The following is an 8,965-nucleotide window of genomic DNA, read 5'->3' as shown; positions in this document are numbered from 1 at the left end:
AGCAAAACCTATCCAGGTACAGGCACATAATCATACATTAGCTATGGAGGACCTAGAGATTTGTCATGTGGTTGATATTCCCTCCAGGGTGTTCCCAAAATCCATCTCCACCCAACCTAATTGACCAAGTAGAGAGGGGCCACCCAGAACCCCTTCTGACTGGCAAACTAAGTTCCTGCTTGAGCTGTGAGGCAAAGCACTTCAAGGGAATATTAAGGAAAAACTAAAAATATATTTCTGTATTCCCTGAGGGACAAATGAGACTGGATAGGAATTGATGTCCAAACTATCCACTCTCCAGGAAAAGGACATCATAGTATATATGGCCCTCATGTTTCACTGGACAACACCAGGAGGACTGGAGCCATTGCAAGTTTCCCTTTAGTCACTGGAGGTCAGGCCTTAGCAAAGACTAAATTGCCATGGTCCTTCTATACTAAGAAAATGTGGGAGATGTTAGGAGTGACCTTGTTTTAACATTAACTGCCTTAAGTTCTTGCTTACACAAAGTCTTGGCCTCTATGTGAAAGTACTAGCCCAGTTGCGTGCAAATAGACAAAAATCTTGAAGTCAGCAGAGAACAAATAGTTATAAATCTTGTAGACAGGTGCCTAATAACCCATTATGTTCTGATCTTCCTGCTGAACTGTTTACCCAGTCAATATCCTGTTCCTGGGACTAGGTGCGTTACCCATAGACAAAACGACACCACTCCATCCCCCTTCCTGCTCCAATGAGTATATAACCTGTGGGGGAAAAATAAAAATTTGTCAGCTTGATCAGACCTCTTGACTTGCTGTCTGTTATGTGCTTTTCTTGTCCCCCATTCTCTTCCAGGTGCCCGCCCTCCAAATCCCTGTAGACTGTCTCATGGGTCTGGGCAAACTAGGACATTTTATCTACAACTCCTGTTTGCTTTACTGAGGATGTTGTTTCAAAATTCAATTACCTTCTTCAGTTTCAGACTCAGATTCCTCCTCAATATTTTTGAGCCATTCTACAATCTTTTTCGTGCTCAAAGAAGATATTTTCTCCCTTTGCAACATGTGTGTATTTGTACCACTTCAGAATGGGATCTTCACACAGGAACTCAGCTTTATAAAAAAAAGCACCACTATTTTTTGGAAGGCTTTCATGAAGTGAATGTTGGCATAGCAATACTCCTGAATCTCCAGTAACAGAGTCAGCTCAGACTGACCTTTAGCAGTGAAGGCAGCAAGGAGAGAACTGTATTGCTTCAAGTGCTTGATGGCTTGTTCTGGTATAAGATTCTCCTTTTTTATTCCATTTCACAGTGCTCATCACACTGGACGAGACTATCCCAAAGATCACTGATTCTGGGATGCTATCTTTTTCATCTCCTCTTTTACATATAATTTATGCCCTTGAATGCGTCACAGTGGGACACCTGCTCCTGAAGTTCCTTCTGGAGTTCCTTCAGAGGCCCAATGGTTGGCTGGTTGTGGAATACTTTGAGAATTCTTTTATTGCTGCTTCAGTGAAATACTTAGTAAAGTACACAACACTTTGTTGGCAAGTAACAGATTCATCAGTCTGTTGTCCATGCTGACTTTCTGAAGACTTGCAAAAACTGCACTGATATCTTTTTCATTTATCCATGATTTAAGGAGCTTTACAGCAAGAGCTGCTGAAACCTCCAAGATCAAAAACTCAGGTGACAGCTGTTGGTGGTGAGGATATGGAGAAAGAGGAACATTCCTCCATTGTTGATGGGATTGCAAGCTGGTACAACGACTCTGGAAATCAGTTTGGCACTTCCTCAGAAAAGAGCACATAGTATTTATTACATGAGGATCCAGCTATACCACTCCTGGGCATATACCCAAAAGATTCTCCAACATATAACAAGGATACATGCTCTACTATATTCATAGAAACCTTATTTATAGTAACCAAAAGCTGGAAAGAACTCAGATGTCCTTCAACAGAGGAATGAATACAGAAAATGTGGTACATTAACACAATGCAGTACTTCCAGAAAGTCAAAGAGTGTTTCTGCATAAAGGCGGATGTCAGTAGTCAAGTTTTGCTCCAGAAGAACCAAGAAACATAGCTACTATTTCCAAATCAGTACCCGTTTCAATTAAGCTTCAAATAATATAGTCTTGAAACTGGGTAGGGTCAAAACTCTCTTTTTTATCTCTTTTATTTTTCTAGTTTTAAAACACTGGCCTGATAGTGTTGGGTTTTGCTGTCAATTATTCATAAAAGACACCCCAATTTAAGGTGAAGAAAAGAGCCAGAAATTCCTGAGCTGGCTGCAACTGTGGCACCATCACCTCTCTGACCAGAACAGGAGCAGGAGGAGAGGAAGAGGCTTCATCCCCCTCTAACTTTTTATTTCTGAAATATCTCAACTACAGCTATAGTCACATGGGTATCCCAGTTCTTTTTCTTTAGACCCATATATTGGTTTTCTGGGTTTCTTAAATTAGGAAAAGATCAAAGCAGTTTTAGTTCTTAGGGAAACTGTTAATAATATTTATAGGAATAGATTTATTATTTAAACAATAGTAAACTTATAATCAGTACCATATAACTCATCAGGAAAGGCATTTTTCCTCTAAACTTTATAATCTCACTGTGTGTTCTGTCTGTTGTGTTAATAAAGGAGACTAAGAAATTTACTCAATCTCAAACACACCAACACCTGTTGGAGCACAGTAAGCATTAAAACACAATTCTTCAGTGATTCACACAGTTAAAATCTTTATTGGGAGCTGAAAGTTTAGAAATTACAAGAAATCATTTAAAGAGTAACTTCACAATTGGGGAATTGTCACTGATAATTGCTTATTTTTCTCAGGAGCACATATCTAGAATAATGACTATCCTTAGGGAATGTTTATTTCATGAAGTAGAATACCTGAAGTAATTAAACTCAGGACAGAGCTTCACAACTGCTCAGATGACTATGAGTGTGAAATTGAAACTGCAGAGTTGCAAACTAAGTGAGTTCTGGAAGAAGATGACTTGAGATGTAGACCTGTCTGAAAAGTACTCTTGTCATTGAGGATGAGGCCTTGACTTTTAAATACAAATTGTAGAATGCTGCGTGCCTGTTTCTTACAATTCCAGGATTAGTACCATAGGCAAGCAGCAAATAAAACTTGATATTGAGTACTCTTGGAGAATTAAGGTAATGTGCTTATTTTACACTTGTCATTTAGGACTATAATGGCTGTATCAATCATGATCAGAAGTCGGGTATTTGTATATCTTCCATTCATTCATCTATTTCCCTTATTATTAAAAGTACCATAAAAAGCCTGTAATTTGGCAGTAATGTATTACTGAGGAGACTGGAAAATAAGTACTATGAATCATCTGGCTAGTAGTGTAGTTTATTTCCAAAGGAATTACAAGGTTCAGAAATTACAACATCCTGAATATGTTGTAGAAATGATGAATCTATTACAAGACTTTTGGAGAACCACAGCATGTCAGCAACAGTTTTAGATAGGATATAAAAGGAAATGTATATTTACCTGAAAACAAAGAAAAACTTATCAGTGATACTTTCTAGGAGAACAAACACCATTTTAAAATATATACAATGAATAACTATAATATAATCTAGGAACCTTAAGTAACCAAATGTGTCCATCACAAAAGGAAGGATTTGTATGCTTAAAAAATGTGCCAGGATCCACTAAGTAGACAGTTGTGGTTTTACAAATAAATGATAGGGAATTGTTCCTCCAGGTGTGTAAATGTCAATTATTATCAGATTTAGGCTACAGTATATTCCATAGGCTTGAATAAATGACTTTTTCACTCTTTACAATAACACAATTAAAGTATGATCATTAAAATATGTATTTTTATGGTTCCAAAAATCACAACTGTCTTAAAATATATAAACTGCATACTCATTATATCACCTTTAAATGTTTTCCAAGCATTTGTCAACTTCTGTTTCACCTTGCCAATGTCCTTTCCATAGCTGATCTTCCACAGTGAATACCATAACCTGAAATTTCACATAATTGCTTTAAATTTGTTCTTTCTAACTTCATGGAACACAGACGAAATAAAAACCTTAACAATGCCTTCAGAGAAGGTACAGCTTTGGTAAATGGTGGTCACTATAGGCTTATTGGTTCAACTATCAGGTATCATTGTGTCCTCTTGTCAGTGTTCCTGCTCAAAATCTCCTGAGCTGAGAAGATACATCAGAGATCTTTCACATATCTGTGTAATAGTGTATTAGGATGGTCTCAAATAATATAGTACAATTTGCTATATTCTAAGATTTGTTTTTAATGAAAAGAAAAAGTTAATCACAAGTTTTAATGCAGGCATTACTTGATTTCTTTAATAGATATTAGAATACCATTCAAAAAGTTATTGTGCACATAAATAACTACAAAATATAATTAAAAATAAACTGTCTCTATATGTATATGTATGTATATACATACATATACAAAATATTTAAAATGCTTCGATAAAATTTCAAAGTGTTTTAAAACCAACAGGCTCTTTGTCTAATAATAGTGTCAAGTACAGGGTTCATCCTGTAAAGAGAAGTTTCAATACTTTCATGATGTTTATGATATCATGGTTCCAATGAGAATGCCTTCTAGTTCATATGGTAACATAGCTCATATGGTTTAGAGGTGCATAAGATTGTTGTGCAGTTCTTTCCTCGATTAGTGTTCATAGTCTCTTCTACCTTCATGAAAGCTAGCCATTAGTGACTTATCTTCCAGGGCCAGCCAAGTATATTAATATCTCCATACTCTGTAGTTCAAGCACAAGGGCTTTTTAAAAAGATCATTCCATTGAGCTGTATGGTTTTACTAAGTATTTTAAGGAGATCCTGTAATTTCTTTGCATAGATTGAAAGGATCTCACTGGACAACAACTCCAAAAGAGGGAACCCATTCACTAAAGATGCTGGATGAATAAATGAAAACAATGTCATTCAGACACCATAGGGCAGCTGTACATATGAACTCACAGTGATTGTGAAAATATACATAATTTATGTGCAACCTCAATAAAACTCAAAGATCTATTTTTGTGTCTACTACAATGATATCACACTTTTGAAATATATGCTAATGCCTGAATGAGAGATTTGTTCCATTATAAATGAAAATTAGAATTCTATTCTATACAAAAAGTACAATTGAATTTTTAGGTGGTTTCTTACTAGAGCTTTACTAATGAATGAATAATGTTGCCAGATAATTTTACCTCAATTATTCTGTGGGCAAATATTTCTATTTATCCTGAAAGAATACTGGGAAACATAATTGAAGTGCATAGAAGATCTGTGTTCATACTTAGGGTATCAAACTAGTTTTTCAAAGTTTTAAGGCTTTATATTTCACCCCACTCACATATGCTGTGTGCTGTGTATAGATGATTTCCAAATGCATGTTTGGCATTGCCACAACTTTTCAAAAGCCGTTCTAACATTCATGTATGAAAGTATCTCACTCTGATTTGATGGATATTTTATCTTTGTGAGCATATGTTAATATACATGTTTATTGTTTATGTACTAACTTTGTAGGTATTTTATTTATAAGGTTTTAATATTAATATGAGTTACTTTAGAAATTTGTTATCTTTATGTTAAAACTTATGCAAATATTTTTCTACTCTCTATAAACCGTTTGGCAGATGAATTTAATCACTGTGGGTTTGTCACATCTTTTATCCCCTTACACTTTAAAATATTTTTATTAACTTCTTGTCAATTTGATAAGCATACTTTGATCATATTTACTCTCTATCTCCCAACTCTTCCCAGGTCCATGCTCCTTCTCACCATGCAGCTTTGAGTCCTCTTACTATTTTCCCATCGTGACCAATTTGTCTCTTACACACACACACACACACACACACACACACACACACACACACTCTCCCTCTGTCACACTATAAACTTGTTTGGCACTTCCCGTTGAGAGAAAATTGATATGAACTCTCTTAACTGCCAATAGTTCCTTCGATGGGGTGAACTTTGTGCTGAACTTCACTTTCCTTGCTGGTACTCAGACTGTGTGGCCTTACATTGATTCTGTTCATCCTGTCACAATGACTGTGAATCTTTAAAACAACTACTCTGTGTCCAGGTCTTAATCCTAGTGTTACCTTGTGCCCAGTCCTTATAGCTAAGGAGGGTCCAGATGGCAAGAAATATTCACATGGGCATTTACAGACAATGAATCTTAAGAATTAGAAAAATGTTAATGTCTGAAAACAAGAATTCCATAGATCCCTTTGTGAAAGTTGATTTTGGATCAATGATTATTCGGTGTGTTTACTGAAGGCTTGTTTCTGCAAAACAGTGGGACACGTTTTGACAATAATACCCACTTTCCATCTCAACTTAGAGACATAGTTTTGAATTCACAAAAAAATCTTAAATCTTGAATTCAGTGATGGTATAAAGTGACTCTAACAGGTTTACAATTGTTTTACTCCTTCAGGATATAATTGGAGAACATGGCAGCAGCAAACCATTGCATAGTGACTGAGTTCTTCTTGGCTGGACTCTCAGAGAAACAAGAAGTTCAGCTGCCCCTTTTCCTCCTATTTGTAGCAATCTATCTGATCACTGTGGCAGGAAACTTGGGGATGATTGCATTGATTGGGCTCAGTTCCCACTTGCACACACCCATGTACTATTTCCTCAGCAGTCTGTCCTTCATTGACTTCTGTCAGTCCACAGTTGTTACCCCTAAAATGTTGGTGAGCCTTCTGACAAAGAAGAACCTCATCTCCTACCCTGGATGCATGGCTCAGCTCTACTTCTTCATCAGTTTTGGAACTGCAGAGTGCTACACATTAGCTGTAATGGCATATGACCGCTATGTTGCCATTTGTAATCCCCTGCGTTACAATGTAACCATGTCCTATCAGATTTACAGTTCCTTGATTTCAGGGGTGTATATTTATGCTGTGTTCTGTGCATCAGTAAACACCGGCTTTATAATTAGGATTCAGTTCTGCAAGTTAGATGTGATCAACCACTATTTCTGTGATCTTTTTCCCCTGTTGAAACTTGCATGCTCTAATACCGATATCAATGAAATATTGATTCTAATTTTTGGTTCAGTAAACATCTGTGTCCCAATGCTGACTGTTATTACTTCCTACATCCTCATCATTGCCAGCATCCTCCGTATTCGCTCCAGTGAGGGCAAGTTCAAAGCCTTCAGCACTTGCAGTTCCCACATCTCTGCTGTTGCTATCTTGTATGGTTCTACTGCTTTCACATACTTACAGCCTTCATCAGTGAGTTTGGTGGACCAAGGGAAAGTGTCCTCTGTGTTTTATACTACTGTTGTTCCCATGTTGAACCCATTGATCTACAGCCTAAGGAATAAGGATGTCACTCTTGCATTGAAAAGAATTCTTGAACAAAATTTTTTTTTATGTAAGCAGAAGTGATGTGAAGATTATTAATTAGAGCAAAAGTGTTTAAAAACATATAGATTGAATTGATACTATTAATTTTATCCTCCCTGTCATTACTTTTACTCGTTTGCGTTGACACTTCAATAATTTTTCGATAATTAAAACTGTCAACATTAAATTTCATGCACCTAATATCTCATACATTTCGCAGAATGAACAATGTGGGCAAATGTTAAGGATAACATGAATGCTAATACCCATAGCTGATTGCCAGTCAAGTTACATATTCTTCATGTTTGATAAATATTCCTTTAAATTTATAAACTTCTAATTATAACACAAATGTAACTTTTTATTCATTTTAATTCGGTTTTGAGAACTTCATATGAAAATGTTGTAATCATTTTTCTCATATCCCACCAGCCATTCTCACATGATCTTCCTGTTCTCTCTCAAATAGTAAACTCTTTTCCTTTCCTTCATATATTCCCATAGGATTTTCAGGTGTTAGCAATAATTAGTTACTCAAGAATGTGTGAGCCGATATTCCCCTCTCTTACATTGGTATATCATATGGAATAAGTTTTGTTTCTTGTTTAGGAAACTATATTATTGAGATGTGCAGTGCTACTTCCCTGTTGTACATAGAAGATACAATGTCACCATGGGCCTACTAGTACTCTAGTTGGTAGAATATTCTTTTCTTTTCTTCTCAAATGTTACCTAAGCTTTAAAGAAAGAAGTTATATAGTTCATGGGTGAGTGTGGCTGTTACCCCACCATAGATTGTTCCATTAATTTAGAACAATTACGGAGTTCTGTAATTGTTTCCACCTGATGTAAAAAGAGTTACATTTATCTGTGGGTGTCTCAATACATACAAAGTATGCAGTTAGATATTATACCAGTTTGTGTAGGTGTCCTTATTAGATCTCTTTTAAGTTTCATAATCTCATCAGAAACTCATAGATGACTATGTTTATAGACCCAGGCAAGAATTTCACCTGTTCAGTAGGCCTTAAGATCAATTTAGTAGTTACTTTTTACTGTTATAATATAACTAGCATTATTGGATCTTAGGTATAACTTGACTTGCTGATCATTATTTTGATTCATCTGTGTCACAGCTGGATACAATTATGAAATTTTTTCCTCCCTTGGCTCCTTGGATTTCATTTTTCCATGTTATGAAAGCTAGTCAACAGCAAATAGTCCTCTGTTCAAATACAGATTTATTCATCCTCGTTCTGTGTCAGAATACTCTAGTGTCTTCAGCAATAGAGATTTACGTTTAGTTTCTGGGACACAACTTAAGGGCGAGAGCAATAGCAATAGCATATAATGTTTGGGGTGAGGTGTGTGTGTGTGTGTGTGTGTGTGTGCATGTGTGTGTTTGTGTGTGTTTTGGTAAACATAGAATTATATAAATTCTGATTGATTTTTTCAAACATAATTGTTCTTTTCCCTTCTCCTATTCCTCCATTGATTTCCCATCCCCCTCCCCAGGTAAAGTCTCAGCTAGTATTTCTATTTTCCTGTTCATACCACCTGGACCCTACCTCCC

The 8,965-nt window shown here is 36.2% G+C and overlaps 2 pseudogenes; one reads left to right on the top strand and one right to left on the bottom strand.

Moving 5' to 3' along the window:
* Nucleotides 1-941: 941 nt before the first annotated feature.
* LOC110289016 (eIF5-mimic protein 2-like) lies at nt 942-5,411 on the bottom strand (annotated as a pseudogene).
* Nucleotides 5,412-6,483: 1,072 nt separating this feature from the next.
* LOC110289017 (olfactory receptor 8G18-like) lies at nt 6,484-7,453 on the top strand (annotated as a pseudogene).
* Nucleotides 7,454-8,965: the final 1,512 nt, after the last annotated feature.

The sequence above is a fragment of the Mus caroli genome, unplaced genomic scaffold, assembly GCF_978045245.1.
Source record: "Mus caroli unplaced genomic scaffold, Mus_caroli_1 scaffold_11, whole genome shotgun sequence".
NCBI classification, from domain to species: domain Eukaryota; kingdom Metazoa; phylum Chordata; class Mammalia; order Rodentia; family Muridae; genus Mus; species Mus caroli.
This window is presented reverse-complemented; position numbering and strand designations above follow the sequence as displayed.